The 18,884-nt window shown below is 47.2% G+C and overlaps 1 protein-coding gene across 5 annotated transcripts in view; it reads left to right on the top strand.

Moving 5' to 3' along the window:
• FGF1 (fibroblast growth factor 1) overlaps positions 1–18,884 on the top strand; it is a 107,165-nt gene that overhangs the window by 16,061 nt on the left and 72,220 nt on the right. The window lies entirely within an intron of this gene.

The following is an 18,884-nucleotide window of genomic DNA, read 5'->3' as shown; positions in this document are numbered from 1 at the left end:
CAAGAAATTTCTGTTGTTTAAGCCTCTGTAACAGTCTTTTTCACTCTCCTCTTTTACCCTCATGAAGAGGCTTTAGTTCCTCTTGGCTTTCTGCCATTACAGTGGTATCATCTGCATATCTGAGGTTGTTATATTTCTCCCAGCAATCTTGATTCCACCTTGTGATTCATGCAGCCTAGCATTTCACATGACGTACTCTGCACAGAAGTTAAATAAGCAGGGTAACAATATACAGCCTTGTCGTATTCCTTGCCCAATTTGCAACCAGTCTATTGTTCCATGTCGGGTTCTAACTGCTGCTTCTTGACTTGCATACGTGCTTCTCAGGAGACAGGTAAGGTAGTCTGGTATTCCCATCTCTTTAAGAATTTTCCAGTTTGTTGTGATCCACACAGTCAAAGGCTTTGGCATAGTCAATGAAGCAGAAATAGATGTTTTTCTGGAACTTCCTTGCTTTTTCCATGATCTAATGCATGTTGGCAATTTGATCTCTGGTTCCTCTGCCTCTTTGAAATCCAGCCTGTACATCTGGAAGTTCTTGGTTCACATCCTGCTGAAGCCTAGTTTGAAGGATTTCGAGCATAACATCACTAGCGTGTGAAATGAGCACAACTGTGCAGTAGTTTGAGCATTCTTTGGCATTGCCCCTCTTCGGGATTGGAATGAATACTGACCTTTTTCAGTCCTGTGGCCACTGATGAGTTTTGCAAATTTGCTGACATACTGAGTGCAGCATTTTATTTTATTTTTTTTAATTTTATTTTATTTTTAAACTTTACATAATTATATTAGTTTTGCCAAATATCAAAATGAATCCGCCACAGATGAGTCTAATTAGGGACCACTGTCTCCCACTGATGAGGTTAATTCAAGACCTTGGGAGCCAGGCCAGGCTCAGACTGGGGTTGACCAGGCAGCCAAGCCTGACCTTCTCTGGCATCACTTGAAGGACACACAGAGGTCTCATGAATGTAACCTCTCCTTTGCCTGCGGAACCTTTCCTGAAGCTACGGGAACAGGTCAGCAGTCAGCAGGCTCATTCAGCAGGGCTGTGGAGAATGGTTGAGATTCAAGTCGTAAAGAGGCAAGAAGTGGGGGCAAGAAACCCAGGCAGAACCCTTGTGGCAAAGGGTGGAAGTGGGCAGACACGGGTATGACAATAGGCAGAGAATATAAAGAAGGAGTACAAAGGACTTAAAGCCAAAATGTGCCATATTCAGGATTTCACATGAGAAGCAGAAAGATAGGTCTGCAGCAATGGGATTCCAGCTTGGAGTTTGTAGCCCTCTCAGGTGTCTTCCCTACCAGACACACACACACCATTCCCATCATTTGGAAACTTCTCATCGACGCCAGCCACTGTTGACATAAACCATGGGTGAGTCCTGATGTCAAATTGAACACCATGCCTTTGCCATATGTCCTGACAGTCACAAAAGAATTCCCTTCCTTTTCCTTCCAGCAGAGGAGCTAGAGTTGACTTAGCAAGGATGAGTCCCTGGGGCAAGTGGAGTCCACTGTGGAGAAGAGAGGAGACTTTCAGGAAGGTGACAGCAGCTGGGGGGTCTCAGGGGGACAAGATCCTCCCACTCCTCTCATATCCCCCACAAGCTCTAGCCCCACTGGCCTCTTTTCCATGCCTCGGCCATTCCACGCCCTTTCTTGCCTCTGGGACTTTGCAATTGCTGTTCCATCTGCCTGGAGTACTTTCCCTGCTGTTCTTTACATAGGAGACCTCTTTGTCCTTCAGGCCTCATCTCTCTGGTCAACTCCTCAAAGTGGCTTTTTCTCCTGTTACTCCCTATTCTATCTCTATTTCCTTCATGGCACTGAGCCCAGTCTGTATCATCTTGTCAATTTTTTTTTTAAGTTTGCTTTGATTCATCCTTCCCCCTAGAAGATAAGATTCAGGAGGGTAGGCCTTGTCTCTCTTTTTCCCTGCTGTATCCCCAGTGCCTAGAACAGAGCTGACCCACATAGTAAGTGCTCAATAAATGAGCGACTGGTTCAATCCTGGGAGTGGCAAAGCCAAAACCAAGGGCAGCAGTGGGACCTCCCAGCCCCTGCCACGCCTCACAGCCCTAGAAAGGAGCACGTTACATCTGAAAGCAGTGCTGCCCAGTGTGCTTTGGGGCCTCAGACCCTGGCTTGGGTGAGCAGGCCCCTCACAGCCCCCAGAACCCATGCTCTGCATCAGCTGCTCTGGCCTAGGGTGCATAATCTCGTCTCTTCAGAGAACTCACTTTGGAAGCCTAGAAAAATCCAGCCTGTTTGTGTTATTCATGCTCAGAGATGAATAACACCTTTTGGCTGATGGGCATCAAAGGCAAACAAGTGAGGTCAGGCACCCAGAAGGGTGACATTGATCCAGCACATTCCTGCCCTTGCACTCAGGGAGGAGTGGACAAAGCCACTCACCCCCACCTTGGCTACCAGGTCCATGGGGGTGGAAGCAGTGTCTGCACTGATTAATCAATGAGCACAAAGTGCTGCTTCAGTACCAATCGGGGACACAGAGAGCTGTTCGAAAACTAGGCTGTGCTTGTTCTTCCTCAGAATCTATGTCAGAATTTTGAAATGGCAATTGGAGGAAAGCTGGGAATGACCACTGCAGAGTCACTCCCTGGAGTCTACACGGCAAGCTGCAGCCCTGGGAGAGCATGTCCCTGGTTCAGAGTTCAAGGCTGGCATGGCCCTGGCTCCTTTGTCTTCAGTGCTAAGGTGGTGGTTAGGTTAAAGGAGCAAAATGTTCTTCCTTAAGCCTCTACTGGTTTTTCATGTTTGAAATGCTAATGGGGATGTTTCTGGGACAGAGATGCAGGTTAGCCTCAGGATTGTTTCCTCCCAAGGGTAAAATCCCCGCTTGGTTCGCCACACAGAATGAGCTGCCATTTTCCAAGGCTGGTCCTGGGATGTCTCTGCTGAAGACTCGGGAGGCAGTGTCCTAAGTTCATTGGAAAGGGAGCTGATGTGGTAGACCAAGAGTTCTCCTGATGCCTCCACTTCTGGCCCATCTCTCTCATCATCCTTTTCTTATTTCATAGCGACAGTCTGCAGGGCGTGAGGATAGGAGTATACCAGCTGGGGCAGGCAGGACTGCTTGGGTTTGAATTCTGGTTCTGACACACAAGAGCTGTAAGGCCTTGGCCCAATTCTGTAACCTTTCCACTTCTGAAACAGAGACATGATAACAGCACCCACACCCGAGGGTTGTTGATGGGACTCTAAATTTATACAGGTGAAGTCTGAGAAAGTGTTTTATTATCAGCATTAGCTGTTACTCCCTCACAGAGGTGATTTAAGATGTCAGTGAGACAAAAATGTTTCAGCACATAATGCAGAGCACACAGCGTTTGATCAATAAAATATTAATTATTATTGCTACCAACACTTTGCAGTCTGGCTAAGGTTTGCAGGAAACCTAAGAATGTATTTGAACTAAAAAAAATGATCTGGGAACACGAAGGTCACCTGCTGTTCCCTCGTCAGTCTTCTTTGTTCCAAGGGACAATGATCACCCTGTGCTCTTTCAGCACTTAAAATTCACACGTCAGGAACCTAGAACTAGCCAAGAAAGCAATAGCTCCTTTGAGGAGTTAAAGCATGGAGCAGACAAGCCTCCTGTTCAGCAGTTTTAAGCTGTAGGAGTTTGCAACAAACAAAGAAGCTTCAACTTTAGCAAGGCTCCTTTAGCACCATTTCCCAAAAGGCTGTGGGATCCCCACCCCTCCAGGGTACATGTGGTTCCTTGGTGCTCGGGTGCTTTCAAACTTTTCCTCTATGTCCCCTGACCCTGGGCTTTGAGTTTAACACATTTGAAGACTAAATGCAGAGTGAACAGCATGGCCTGCTATAGGCTGTGAACTGCACAGTTTTCTTGCACCCAGGCTGCCCAATGCCCCATCTTGCCCTCCTGAGTGACTGTGGGTAAGAACTGGTCCTCTCTGTGCTTTGGTTTCCTTCTTTACAAGAGTTCATCTCTAGAAGGGGGAGCAGAGGTTATGAAGGGGCATGGAAAGCTCCAGCTGTCTCCCTCTATAGTCGCTGATTTCCTTCATGGCCCTTCTGACCATCACAGAGCAGGGATTATGGAAAAACCCACTGGTGAGCAGTGCTGTAGAGGTCTGCAAACACTCCCTTGCACTAGGTGACCATGAGCACATCACTTGGCTTCTGGAGCAGCACAGAGAGATGGATTACGGGAAGGGGTCCAGGCCACAGTCTGGAGGAGGGGATGCTGGCAGCCCCCACACTCAACCCAGCCCATTCTTGCACCACAGAGACTAGGCCCGGAGTATGGATTTTCAGCCCATGGCTCTCCTGGGTCGTCAGACCTCTCACTAAGGCCCAAAGATCGATGGTCTCCCATCACGGAGGTGGACCCCTTCCTGACACACTCTGACCTTCCTCCACATGACTCCCTACCTCCCACTGCGGCCAGAGGATTTAATACACAGCTGGTTCAGGGTGGATCCAAAGGCACACAGTGCAAGTGGGGGAAAAGGGTTTCCAAGGCAACGTCCCAGTTGTTTCTAGCGACCCATTGACCTGACCCTCCCTGCCTTGCATATCCCCAGAACTCAGCCAAGACTGTGGAGGGTGGCTATACCTTGGGTTGTCTGGCTGGGGCCCTACTGCGGTGGGAGGTTCAGATTCCACGCTGGGAGGGGCCCAGGGGAAGGTCACAGGGAGAGTGAGCCAAAGCAGGCTTCATCGCCTCACTGTAACCTCCTGCTATTCCTTCTTCTTCTGACAGCATGGCAGTCAGATGTGGGGTGTGGAGGCCTCTGTTCTAGGAACTGTAGAGAATAGCTCTTTAGAAAAAAAAAAAGACTCTAAACACATCTTGCTCTGGGATGGAAGCACAGTCTGAAACAGTTAAAGTCTTTCATCCACTGTTGACTAAGAGGAAGACCTCTAGTAACACGGAGTACTACCTTCATCGGACTCTTGCAGTGTTTTCTTGGAGTCAGGGTCCCTTTCTCTTCCTGGCCAGCCCCACATCCTGCTGGGCCTGTGTTGGCCAGCTTCTGTTTCTCATTATCTTTCCCCCATCCTCTTTAAAGGTTTCTCACTCCACCCAGGGGTTTTATTTTTAAACTTGCACAGTAATGTTAGGGCTGAGCAGCACACGCTGCCCACGTTCACGGGAAACTGGGCTGCCTGGAGAAGCATCCCACTTTTGAGAGACTCCCTCCCTCTCTCCCTTCCCTATACATCGGGTGCATTCCCTGTGAAGGGCCCTGCCTCAAGGATAAGAGGATGAGACAGACATGGTTCCTACCCTTGAGGAGCTGACATTCTAATGCAGCAGGGGAATGGCAAATAGTGTACACACCTACCCACACACCCACACACACACACACACACACCAAGTAAGTCAACAAAAAGAACTAAGTAAAAACCGTGCTAAGATCTACAAATAGAACAAACAAGGTCCTGGAACAAGAGAAGCTGCTACAAATTAGGTAGAAAGGGAAAGTCTCTCCAAGGTGACACAGAAACAAAGACCAGAAGGATTAAAGGGCTCCAGGCATGCCAAGAGGAGGGATGAAGATTATTCTTCATGGAAGGAAGAACCTGAGATAAAGCCCCAAGGTGGACAAGAACTTGTGTGCTCTAGACTCCAACAGAGGCCAGGATACCTCAAGAAGAATAAACAGTGAAGGAATGGATCAATATGAAGCTGGAGAGGTGTGCAAGAGCCAGATCATGCACAACCTGGAGTCGAGCAGAGAGCTAGGGCTTTATTCTGAACGCACTGAAAGTAATGGGGGGATTAGCATTAGAGGGGACATGCAACGATGGACATTTTAAGACCCTCACTTGATCCTGAGTGGAGATTTGACTCCAAGATGGGTGGAGGGAAGGCAGGGGTCTGAGTTAGGAGGTCTGGGAGTCATGCAGAAAGGAGATGGGGGAGGCTGAAACAGGGCCACAACCAGAAACAGGCTGGCTCCTCCAGGAATTAGCCCACTACTAGGCATCCTCTCTCCAAAGAGCTCATACAATAACAGAGCTGATAAGACAAAACAGAACACAAAGGCCCGAAGTCACAGGGTTGGTGAGAATAAGCAAGAGTTTAGCTATCATAAGGCCTATACCAAACCACATTTATGAGGTTTCCAAACACAATTAAGTAAGATCTTTGTCCAACATTGGCTCCCAAGATTTTCTGAAAGATGTAAAAATACTCTGGTTTTTCTTTAAACCATGGCAGCTCCTCTGTCCTTTATAGCTTTGCCTGAAAATGGCTTGGACTGAGTGATCTGACCACAGACAAAAGTCAAAGGTGACTTCATAAGCCTTGAAAGAAAGTGAAAGTGAAGTCGCTCAGTCGTGTCCGACTCTTTGTGACCCCATGGACTGTAGTCTACCAGGCTCCTCTGTCCACGGGATTTTCCAGGCAAGAATACTGGAGTGGGTTGCCATTTCCTTCTCCAGGACATCTTCCCAACCCAGGGATTGAACCCGGGTCTCCCGCATTGTAGGCAGACACTGTACCGTTTGAGCCACCAGGGAAGTCCTAAGCCTTAATGACCTAAAAAGAGGGAGATGGGAGGGGGCTTTGGGTTGGGGGGGACACACATATACCTGTGGCCAATTCAAGTTGATGTAAGGCAAAAACCATCACAATATCGTAAACTAATTATCCTCCAATTAAAATAAAATAAAATTTCAAAAAAGACCTAAAAAGTGGTCCTTCTCCCCAAGAGCAATACAACTATGCTACACTCTTCGGAAGAAAAGAGATGGAAAACAGAACAGCAACGCAGCCATTCTACACAGTAATAGTACTAACAGCTATTATTTGTTGTCTCCGTCAAAGCACTTACTTGTAACCTGGTTAATCCTCCAAAAGGCTGATGACGTAGGTACCACTCTCCATCCTTTTTACTGATGATGGAGCTGAGACTTAGAGGGAAGGGAAATGATGTCTGGAGGTAGAAGCGGCCGAATCAGGGACCAGAGGCTGCTCAATCTCCATTGGCAGGACTCCTAACTGTCCCAGCGCTTGGTAGCTGTCTGCTTTGGTCACCATTATGCTTTCAATGCAGCACAGAAAATGAGCTGAAGGAGATCATCCAAAATGCCAGTGAACAAGGGTATGAGTAACTTTAATTTCTGTTTTTCTTTTTTAATGTTTTGAGTCTAGTACATAGTGGATTCTCAAAAACTGTTTGTATGATGAAGCTGTTGAGTTAATGAGTATGCACTACTTAAAAAATTATTCTTAGATAATTAAGTAATATATTTCATTATAGGAAATGGAAGTAATACCAGAAAATACAATTTAAGAAAATAAAAGTTTACCCATCATCAAGAGATAATCACAGTTAAAATATTGATAATTTCCCAGTTCTTTTCTTGTGTTATATATATGTCTGTGTTTGTGTGTCTCTCTTTGTGTTTGTGTGTCTCTATTTGTCTTTTTCTGTGTGTGTGAAACAAAAATGGGATCATACTGTCTTTATAGACTTTTAACTTACTTTTTCACTTAGCAACATATCATGGGTGTCCTCCACTCAAGACTGTTCTGAGACAGATTTCTTAATGGTGGCAGTGTACTCTATAATCTAGTGAGTCCTCTATTATCGGATATTCAGCTCATTGTCACTATTATTAATAATGCCATATTGAATATCCTTCTACAAAAACATTTAAGCATAGCTCTATTACTGTTAAGGAGGAAAGAGCAATATATATTGAAATAGAAAAAACATAAAGACCCCTATTTTTAGGGTTCTTTTGTGCAGGCCAACCACATTTCGTACGTCTGTCCTTTGGAATCGCTTAAAGATGGGGAAATGTCATCTGGAATGTGCCCCATTTCCCCAAGTCTGGTCATTATTCACCTCTCAAGTATGTTTTGGTGCTATTCTGCCACAGTGGAGATGGGTTAAGGAAAATCCCAGTTGTGGCCAGACAACTAGATTTAAATTCCAATTCCATGCCTACCCAGTTTTGCGACCTGTTTCATCATTCTGAGCCTCATTTTGTGTGTGTAGACGGCACACACCTCAGAGGATATAATAAAATAGGTAATGCTCTTCAGGCACCAGACTAGCACAGGACAAATGCTCAGGAGAAAGCGATTCTTATTATTACAAAGGCAGGGGAAGGCTTTCCTTATGAGGTTAGTTCTTTGGGAAACTCCTTCCCAGCCAATGCTGCAAGACCCATGGAAAAAGAATTTTAAAAGCACTCAACATACCCTCCGGCTTCACTGCCTTTTTACTCTTCGGATATGCATGTGCACACATGTGTGTATGAGTGTGAAAGCCTAAAGTAGTAAAAAACAATGTACTCGTTTTCCCTCCCTTGCCAAGAACCAGGTCTGCTGGATTAGAGATATTTAAATTCTGTTGTTCACAGCTGCATGAAGAATGTAGCTTTTCTTTCCATTTTGCCAGCTGTGTTTTGTAACTGTCTATCCTAAAATAAAAACAAAGCCAACCAAAAAAAGCAGGACTGTCTATATCAGTCCTAAATTGCTCTCAGTTTTATACAACAAAACAGAGAATATCTAACCCCTAAAACACAGACTACAGAAAGAATCCATCCGACTCATACACTGTCTAACAAAGACACACGAGTGGCACATGGTAGGTGCTCCCCGAACCTTGTTGAATATGTTTATTGAATACATCTTTTCCTTACAAATAACAAGCTGTCGCAAAACCATTATATTCATTTTATCTAAATACTGTCAGAGCCTATTCAGAGGGGCTGAAGATGACAGATGATTAAATGAACAGATGCTTTCTGAGTCTGTAAATTGAGTGTTGGGAAACTTTCTCCTCCTAATTCATGGCTCTCGAAATACGTTTATGATCCTCATGGAATTGTGTAGGGATTACTCTAAATCGCCATCAAGGGGAACATATGTGATAAAGCACTTCTGATGACCAGGCCAAGTTTTTCCATCTTTGTCTAAATATGGGAAATGTTCAGGAAAATCTTAAGTGTATCTGTAATAATGTATCCACAATATCAAAATGACTCTAGAGATCACAGATAGCACATCTGGTTGTAAAGCAACCTAATGCTGGGCCAAGATTTTAATTGCAGGGCCAAGCCCTGAAGTCAAACAGCTCCTAGGCCCTGTAATTTCCAAGTGGAACAGCCAGCATCTACTGTCCTCAGACATTCGTTTCTCCATATGTTTTGCTGGCATTGGCTGAGTCCCTTCTGTGCATAAGAGATCAAGCCACAGGATGTTCAAAGACAAGATATGTCTTCTGCCCTCATGATGTCATAATCCAGTGAAGGGGAGAGACAAGCCAACAACTGGATGGAATCTTAGAAGGAACGAAAGAATTGCTAGGCAAAGCACTGCACCATGGGTTCTCAAAGGAAGGACTCTTTTTACTGGAGATATTAGGGAAGGCTTTGCAGAGGAGGTGCAATGTGATGTAGGCCCTGAAGGGTAAGAAGAATTTTAGCTAGGAGAGACTGGAGGGGAAGGCCCTTCCAGGCTGAAGGAATAGCATGAACCAACTCATGAAGGCCTGGACGTGCAACAGCGAGGTGAGGCTTCCAGGCAAGATTAGGGGGGTCACAGAAACCCTTTGCCAAGGACTTAGGGCCTTAATGTTTGGGAAGTGGGACGCAATGGAAGGTTCTGATAATGGGAGGGTTGGTGAGTATGTATCTTTCTTTAGAAGACTGGAAGAAGTGACTGGCACAGCAATGCCACGAGACCAATCTTGAGGTTCTGGCTTCTGTTTTCCATCAGTTTAGCCTCTCAGCAGCTTTGAACGGTGTGGCCTAGAGCCAGTTTTCCCGCTGAATGCTGTGATCCTGTACCCTCTGGCCTCCAGTCCCCTGCGACTTCTCTGAGATTACTGGCTGCACTAGGGATCTCTTGAGATTGTGGGGTGTCCCCCAGGGTAGCTGCCTCTGTCCACCTCTCTTTTCAGGCTCTGGGTCCTTCTCCCTTGAAGATCCCCATCTCTCCCCTCATCTCTGACCCTCCTGCATCTGCCTCCGACTCTGGCTTCTCCCCAGCGCCCTGTGTCCAAGGCCTGCCCAACACCCAGCTCTGAATGGATGGTGTCTCGCCCCTGGCAAGCAGCACACTCTGTCAGGCACTTGGTACCTGCCTCGCTGACCAGGCTTCTCCTGATTCTGTCCATTCTCCCGTCCATTCATCCATCTTCCCCACCATGTCCTATGCTATCTCTGATTATTCCTTTGCTGAGTTCCTGGCATTTGCCAAATCCTCTTCATGCTCCTCCTCAAGTGACTTTAGACCATCCCTTCTCTCTACTCTCATGGCTCAAGCTTCAGATCTTTTGTCTATTTCAATTCAACAGCTATCTATGAAGCACCGGCGATTGTGCTGGGGGGTAGAGCTGTGTGAAGGAAGCATATGGCTCTTGTCCTAGATGACCTTGTAGTCAAGTAAAGAAGGTGAATATTAAGCAAGGACTAGAAGCCTAGTGAATTTTTAGAGATGAGAACACAGAGCAAGTATCCCTCAGCCTCAGTGCCCAGCCCTCCCTGCCCCCACCAAGATTTTCCCATAAAATATAACCAGAAACATCTTTCTAATTCCCTTCTCAAAGCTCTCCACTGACTGCCCACCACTTGCAGATAGAAGTCTACACTCTTCAGGTGGCACCACTTGGGGTCCTCTCTGGCGTGACTCCAAACTAGTGTGCGCTGACCTGCAAACTAGTGTGCGTGCCCCGGCCCAGCAGCCCCAGTCACTCACGCTGAGACCAGACCGCCTCCACCTGCCCACACTCAGGCCTCGGGTCACCTTTCCCTTCACTCCATGTCCACATGCATGAGGCTGTTTGTCCTTGTGTCTGACCTGCCACAGCTTCCACTAAATCCTCCTGGACCTCTTCTCCCTCCAGTGTAGGGCACCTTCATCAAAGCACTTACCAGTCTGCCTTACTTATGATTTTCCTTCTCACCCTCCATCAAGGCCAGGGAACTTGTCTTATTTATTCTGAATAACTAACAAAATAACAGCTACAGAGATCAGATGTGCCAGGGGCTGTGCCAACTGAGGTTACTCATGTTACCCTGTTGCACCCTCATAACGAACAATGTGGGGTGGGGGCTATCACAGGTCAAGTAACCTGATGCTCAGAGAGGTGAGCTGACCCTCCGGATTTAAGTCCAGGAAGTCAGACTTCAGAGCTTACACTTGGACTTCATCTGCACCTTTATTCCCTTGCAGTGTCTTGTCAAGTCCATGTGCCTAACAGTAGTATGCATGGGCCCTTACTAGGTGTAGTGAAGTCAAGTGAATGGAGACAGTGAAGCCCAGGGCAGTCTTCTCAAGGTCATACTGCAGGTCACAATCGCTGGACAAAAGCACAATGCTGAGCGGCAGCATCTTCTCTTACGCATATTAACTAGGAAATGGAGGCCATTTTCAAACCAAAGTAAACATTTCTGACTGACTCAGGAGCAAAGGGTTAGAAGGCGGCTTGTTGAATGTGGGAGCATTTACTCTGACTTGGCTTAGGTGGTGACGTGCTGCACTCACAGCCCTCTTTTGACCAGCCATGCAAAGCAGAGAACTTCCCACTTACATACACCCGCTACCTCTCTGCTGAGCTTGAGAGCAGGTATTCCACGAGGGTAACTCCCTCTCCCCGTCACTGGACAAGACCTGTCCGTTTCCGTAAGGAAAGGGTGTGGTGTGGAGCACCAGCCCTCCCCGTGGGCCTGCCCTGCTCAGCTCCAGACAGACCTGCCTTTGTGAGCAAGGTGGGATGTGGGGAGCAGGGGGAGGAGGCGGGAACTGCTTGGCATCCCACATCCTGGGAGCTGGGCCAGAGGGGAGAGCTGCAGCGGGAAGGCTGGGGAGGCAAAAGGGCCGCTTTCCCGGACGGCTGGACATGCAGCCGCCACCAGCCAGCTGGGCGCCTCCTCCATTCCTTTCTGGGATGAGCGAGGTCGGAGCTCGCCCCACAGAACCTTCAGGAAGGTTCTGAGCCCTGGGCTCAGAAGCCTGACAGCATTAGACACTGGCTTCTCAGAGCCCCCAGGACACACTGCAGTGTGGGATGGGATGTCTGACAGGGGGAAGGCATCACTCCTGCCTTCTTGCTGTCTGTCCCTCCCGTGGCCTAGGAGGGACTCCGGGGAGGGTGCCTTGAGGCTCCTCATCTCGCTATTCTACAGACACCTTTATACACCACCCTCAGCTTCATTCATATCCTTGCGTATACACCACATGTCCGTCTCTAAACATATCAGAGGATGTATAGACAGGCAGGCAGATGAACAGGCTGATGAAGAAGTAAACGTGGGGACTTGTGTCTAAAGTGCCGTGCTTTCTCAACTCAATGATGCCACGTGGCTGCTGCTGCATTTTGTGAAATCTGCCCCATCCCTTTCAGCACATGGCACTCACTCTGTCCAGAAGATTTTTAAGGGAGCAGAAACCAGTTTTGAGAAGCCAAGACATTTGGGACACACTCCTTAAGACCACGAGAGTCATTCTGTTACAAACGCAGTGAAGACTAGAGATTCCACAGCTTCCCCGAGGGGCAGGCCTACCATGCTCCTCCAGATCCAGCCCCCGATAAAGATCTTGAGGGGGAGCTAGTGGCTGTTTCATTGACAAAGTCTGAGATTTTTATCTGATGCCATTCCATACCTGAGAGGCTTCTGTTACCCTGGAACCCCCCAGCCAAGGTGCAGGCAAAAGTCTTGAGTTTCCTGCCCCTAGGTTTGGTGCAAAGAGGCAGGCCAGTTATAAAAGGCAGCACAAGGCAGACTGCAAGGTAGGGGTAGGGTTGGGGTGGGGTGTCTTACCTCAAAAGAGAAGGGCTTTCCTGGGGAAAACTCATTAGTTCTATCTTCTGTGCTGGAAAATGATGAGAAAGATTAGGAGGGCTCAAGAAAGGAACTGGCCAAACCTATCTCTCCATGAGGCTCTGTAGCCTCCCCCACAAGGAAAGGCTTGCTTGTGGCACTTGAAGAGGAAGGCTGTGCGATGCCCTCAGGACCATGGAGAGCTGTGAATGGGAAAGACCAAGTGGGGATCTGAAGACCCGGGGAGGCTCTGGGTGCGTGAGTTACAAACGTTATAAATGTACAGCATGATTGATTCTGATACATAAGACTCATTAGGCAGAGGTAAGAAGCTTTGAGAAAAATATGGTATTTACATTTAGGGTAGAGGATGCCAGCAAGGACACAGGCAGACAGCTTTGTGAAGTGAGTCAGGGCACTTAAGAGGAGACAGGAAGATGAAGCCACAGAGAAGTCTTGATGGGGGAGGTCTCCGGTGATTAACTGCTTGACAAAACCCCAGCCAGGGTTTGGGGTGGTCTTTCCCAAGGAGGGAGCAAGCCAGCCTACTTCCCAAGAAAAACAATTCCTGAGGTAATGAGTCCAGAGTCCTGAGGGTAGTGCAGGGGAGTGCTGAGAAAGGAGCAGGGCAGGAAATGCGAGAAGGGTTCCAGGTGAGGCAGTGGGAGGTTGCAACCTCAGCCACCATCACAGGGCAGGAGGATGGATTTGGGTTCTGAGATCCCTCCCATTGAGAGTCTGAGATGAATGTTTGTGTCAGCTCCCAAGATACCTCAGGAATAGTAATACTTGTAACAAAGTGTAACTTTGCTACCTAAGGTAACATTGTTTATTTGTATCATCATCTAACATTTATCCAATGTGGCACTGTGCTAAGCACTTTATATAACTTTGTCTCCTCTTATCCTCATCTGATAACCCTATGAATGTAAGTAATATTTCTCCCTTGCAGAGCAGAGGAAACTGAGGTTCAGAGAGGCGATATTGCTTAGCTTGGGTCACACAGAGAGTAGTAGCCACAGAGAGTAGTAGCCAATATAAGACTTAGCTTCAGCAGGCCTAACTGCAGGGCCCAAGTTCCTGTCCCCCAGGTGCCATGCCATGCTTAGTTGCTCAGTCGTGTCCAACTCTTGCAATCCCATCAGCTGTAACCTGACAGGCTCCTTGTCCATGGGATTCTCCAGGCAAGAATACTGGAGTGGGTTGCCATTTCCTTCTCCAGATCTTCCCAACCCAGGAATTGAACCCATGTCTCCTGCATTGCAGGCAGATTCTTCACTGACTGAGCTACAAGGGAAGCCTAACTGTCCCCCAGGGAAAAGGCTCAATCAGTCCAGAGAGAAGAGGGGACCCCAAGATGTGGACAGAGCCATGAGTCTGGCCCAGGGAGAATGACACAAAACACCTCCACTGCCACTTACTGGCTGTCTACTTCCAGATCAAATCTGCTGCTGCTAAGTCGCTTCAGTCGTGTCCGACTCTGTGCGACCCCATAGACGGCAGCCCACCAGGCTCCCCCGTCCCTGGGATTCTCCAGGCAAGAACACTGGAGTGGGTTGCCATTTCCTTCTCCAATGCATGAAAGTGAAAAGGGAAAGTGAAGTTGTTCAGTCGTGTCCGACTCTTTGTGACTCCATGGACTGCAGCCTACCAGGCTCCTCCATCCATGGGGTTTTCCAGGCAAGAGTACTGGAGTGGGGTGCCATTGCCTTCTCCCAGATCAAATCTAAGGCACCATAAACTGTATTTTATGTACCACTGAAATCAATGCTGCACATCCTAATATCAGAGATGTTAAAATACCAAAGGAAAACTGCATCTGAGGCTTGAGAAAAGGTTCTAAGTGCCATGATGTACTAAAAGCCTTGCCTTGGCTATTTTATCTCAAGCTAACAATAGCCCTTGATCACCCCCACTGTTAGGGAGGGGGACACACCACTTAGAGCAGCAGAGCCTGTGCCATGGTCAGTGACACAGCACTATGGAGCCTCGGAGCCCAGAAGGGTGCTCAGCAACCTCCTGTGCCCACAACCCCTGTGCCTAACCACCAGGCCACACTGCCTCTGAGGCAGATGGGCCATCTTTGCCATTTCTTCCTTCTGGTGGGCAGCCAACTAAGCAAACCAAAAACACAACAGAGTCACTTTTCAAGAGAAAAGAAAACTTTGCTTCATTGCTCTTCACAGGCTCATCTGTGCCTGGACTCACTCCGAATCTCAAGCTCCTCTGAACTCTGGGGATGCATCAGCCTCTGGTTGCCAGCCCAGGTGACCCATTCAGGAAGACCTTTCAGCTCTGCTCTTTCGTCTCTGAGTTCATAAGCCTCCTCAGTCCTGGGTCTTTCTCTGACCCACATCTCCTTTTTCCCAAACTCCAGCTGGTGATCTGTACCAGATTTTGCAGCATCATCCTTGACCCTGAACTTTATTCTTCCCACATCTTCCTTGCCTCCTCCCATCTTCCCAAGTGTCTTAACTCTTTGGCCTAACCCTGCCTTGTTCAAGAGCCTTATTCACATATTAATCACTTCCTAGCCTTGTTTCATACCTCCTTTTCATTTAAGGCTTTCTAGAATCCCCGTGTGTCCAAATGAAAACACAGAGAAAAGAGACGTGGAATGAGATGGCTGTTATGTGTGGACAAAGCCAACTGGCCAAGGTTCCTTAATTTTTCTTGCCAAGACCTCCATCACCTGCCACGGGCTGTGCAGCTATAAGCTGGCCTCTTGGTTTCCCAGCCTGTGTCACTGTGTATCTGCTTGCCGGGTGTCCTGACCTCTCAGCTTTCCTTCCCACGATTTTCCAAAGTGAAGGAGGCAGTCACACTTTAATGAAATCTCTGCTATCTCTTTGAAACACTCTGGTTCCCTCCTCTCCTGGCCACTGAGTCACTCTTTCCCTGCACATCTCTTCTCAGAGCTTTCCTGACACAGGAGATGAAGAAGGGTACTTGGCACTTTCCACTTTCTGAATACTACCCCCCACTTTAGTGAGAAATTAAAATCACAAGGTGGACACACCTCCTAACTGGAAGAATCACTGTACTGAAAAATGCCCATTTTCTTTCTTTTTTTCTGATTAAGCTTCTTCTCACTCTGCCTCTATCCTTCAGAATCTCTCTTCTTTACTGCACGGCTGTCTCAACTCAGTCTAACTTACCACAAAGCCCCCTTTAACATAATTTCCACTTTCCATCTATGTAAACTTTTACTGAAGGTTCATTATTATTTATTTTCAGTGTTTGATCAAAGCATTAACCCTGCTCAGTACAGGTTTCCTTTGCTCGGAGTCCCTCCAGAGTAAAGACCTGTCTGCTTTGTACATTTACTCCATCCAAGGGTCATGAGGACACAGTGGATATGTGCTGAGGGAATGAATGACCCGCAGCCAATGCTGGGCTTCTGCCTCCATTTAGGATATGAGCACGGTGAAGCATCTGTTCATTTGACACACCTCTGTGGTACCCTACCATGTGCCAGACCCTATGTCAAGCATGCTGGGTATGAATAAAACAAGAGTCTCTGATCTCTTTTTTTTTAATTTTTAATTGGAAGATAATAGCTTTACAACATTGTGTTGGCTTCTGCCATACAAGAACATGAATCAACCATACGTATATATTTGTCCTCTCCCTCTTGACCATCCCCCTACCCCATCCCACTCCTCCAGGTTGTCAGAGTATTAGGTTGAGCTCCCTGTGTTACACAGCAACTCCCCATTAGCTATCTATTTTATATATGGTAATGTATATGTTTCGATGCTACTCTCTCAATTTGTCCCACCCTCTCCTTCCCCTGCTGTGGTCCCTGCTATCCTGAAGCTTCACTTTTTTTCCTTAATAAATGTTTATTACTTATCTGGCTGCACTGGGTCTTAACTGTGGCATACCGGATCTTCTTCCATCTTTGCTGCAGCTTGCAGAATCTTTAGCTGTAGCATGTGGGATCTTTAGATGTGGCATGAGGACACTTGGTTGTGGTATGTGGGATCCATTCCCCAACCATGAATCCAACCTGGAACCCCTGAATGGAAGCATGGAGTCTCAGCCACCGGGTCATCAGAGAAGTCACTGAAGCTTCACTTCTAATGGAAAAGGATGGTTTGAAAATCATTAAATTGAAGTCTAGTCACCAAGTACTGGACTCTAATAAGTGTGCTGGAGAAGGTCTTGAGTTCATGCTTGTCCCAGAAGGGATAAGAAACTGGGAAAGGGAGAGTCAGTTAGAGAATGAGATGAAGACATTTTTTTAACTGCTTTATTGAGATGTAATTTATATACCATACAATTCACCCATGTAAAGCATGCGATTCAATAGATTTTATTATATTGACAGAGTAGTGCAACTATTGCCACCATCTAATCTCAGGGCATCTTCATCGTGCTAACACCTCCACACTCACTAGACTATCGCTGCCCCATCCCTCTTCTCCCAGGCCCTGGCAACCACAAATCTACTTCCTATTTCTATGAACTTGCCAATTCTGGACATTTTACATAAATTAATCAGATGCTATATAGGTGTTTGTGACTAGCTTCTTTCACCATCATATTGTTTTCAAGATTCATCCATGTTGGATCAGTTCAGTTCAGTTCAGTTACTCAGTCGTGTCCGACTCTTTGCAACTCCATGAACCACGGCACGCCAGGCCTCCCTGTCCATCACCAACTCCCGGAGTCCACCCAAACCCATGTTCATCGGTGATGCCATCCAACCATCTCATCCTCTGTCGTCCCCTTCTCCTCCTGCCCTCAATCTTTCCCAGCATCAGGGTCTTTTCAAATGAGTCAGCTCTTCGCATCAGGTATCCAAAATATTGGAGTTTCAGCTTTACTCTTGCCATCTCCTGCTTGACCTCTTCCAATTTGCCTTGATTCATGGACCTAACATTCCAGGTTCATATGCAATATTGCTCTTTACAGCATCAAACCTTGCTTCTATCACCAGTCTCATCCACAACTGGGTGTTGTTTTTCCTTTGGCTCCATCCCTTCATTTTTTCAGTACTTCAATCCTTTTTATTGTCCAGTAATACTCCATTGTATGAATACACCACATTTTATTTATCCATTCATTCGTGATTTGTTGGACATTTGGGCTATTTCCACTTTTTGGCTATTATAAACAATGCTGCTCTGAACATTACTATATGTTTTTGTACAAACACATGTTTTCACTTATCTTAGGTATGTCCTTAGGAGTGGTTTTGTTGGGTCATATGGTAACCCTTGGACAACCATTTGAGGAACTGTCCAATTGTTTTCCAATGTGGTTCACCAATTTAATATTTCCACCCACAATGTATAGGGGCTCCAATTTCCCCATATCCTTGTCGACACCTGTTATTATCTGTCTTTTGGTTACAGCTATCTTAGTAGATGTAAATGGCATCTCATTGTGGTTTTGGTCTGCACAGCCCTGAAGGTTAGTGATCCTGAGTATCTCTCCATATGGAGATGAGAATATCTAAATTATGTTTGTGAGACAGCAACTGACTTGAGTCCCAGAACAATGCATGCCTGTCGCAGGTGCTCAACAATGCCACTGAATGAACACAACTAAGAATGTAGCAAAGAAAAATGCCTTAAAGGATGCTGGCTCCATGAGCCACAGCAGGCCTGGAGGAGGAGTGGTTGGATGAGGGCGTATACTTTGCAAAAATGAAGTGATGTATTTTGATCCCTCTCACCCCATCCTGCTGCCTCTAAACCATGTTCCATTTGGAGCCTCCTTTCCCAGAGGCTGGGTCAGGAGGCCTGGCACCCAGAGCCAGGGAGGGAAATTGGAACGCAGAAAAAGAGGGCAGTCAACCCAACTGCCAAGATTTGTGAAACTGCTTAAGTTCCCTTTTAACGCAGGGAGGGCCGGACCTGGCAGACAAACTCCAGAGCTTCTGCCGCTGTGTAGGGGCTGCCCGCCCGCTGCTGGGGGTCAGCCTTGAGGACAATCTGCCTGTGCGTGTGCAGGGGCTGGAGGCAGGTGTGGCTCTGACGACATCCCAGTGAGTTGAGAGGAACCCTGGGCCTGCCACATAGGGAGGCCTGGAGAGTTGAGAGGGTGGACAGGCCTGAGCCCCTGGCAAGTGGATGCAGCCTGGACTC

The sequence above is a fragment of the Bubalus kerabau genome, chromosome 1, assembly GCF_029407905.1.
Source record: "Bubalus kerabau isolate K-KA32 ecotype Philippines breed swamp buffalo chromosome 1, PCC_UOA_SB_1v2, whole genome shotgun sequence".
In the NCBI taxonomy this organism is placed as follows: domain Eukaryota; kingdom Metazoa; phylum Chordata; class Mammalia; order Artiodactyla; family Bovidae; genus Bubalus; species Bubalus kerabau.
Note: the sequence above shows the minus strand (reverse complement) of the source record. Positions and strands in the feature narration are given on the sequence as shown.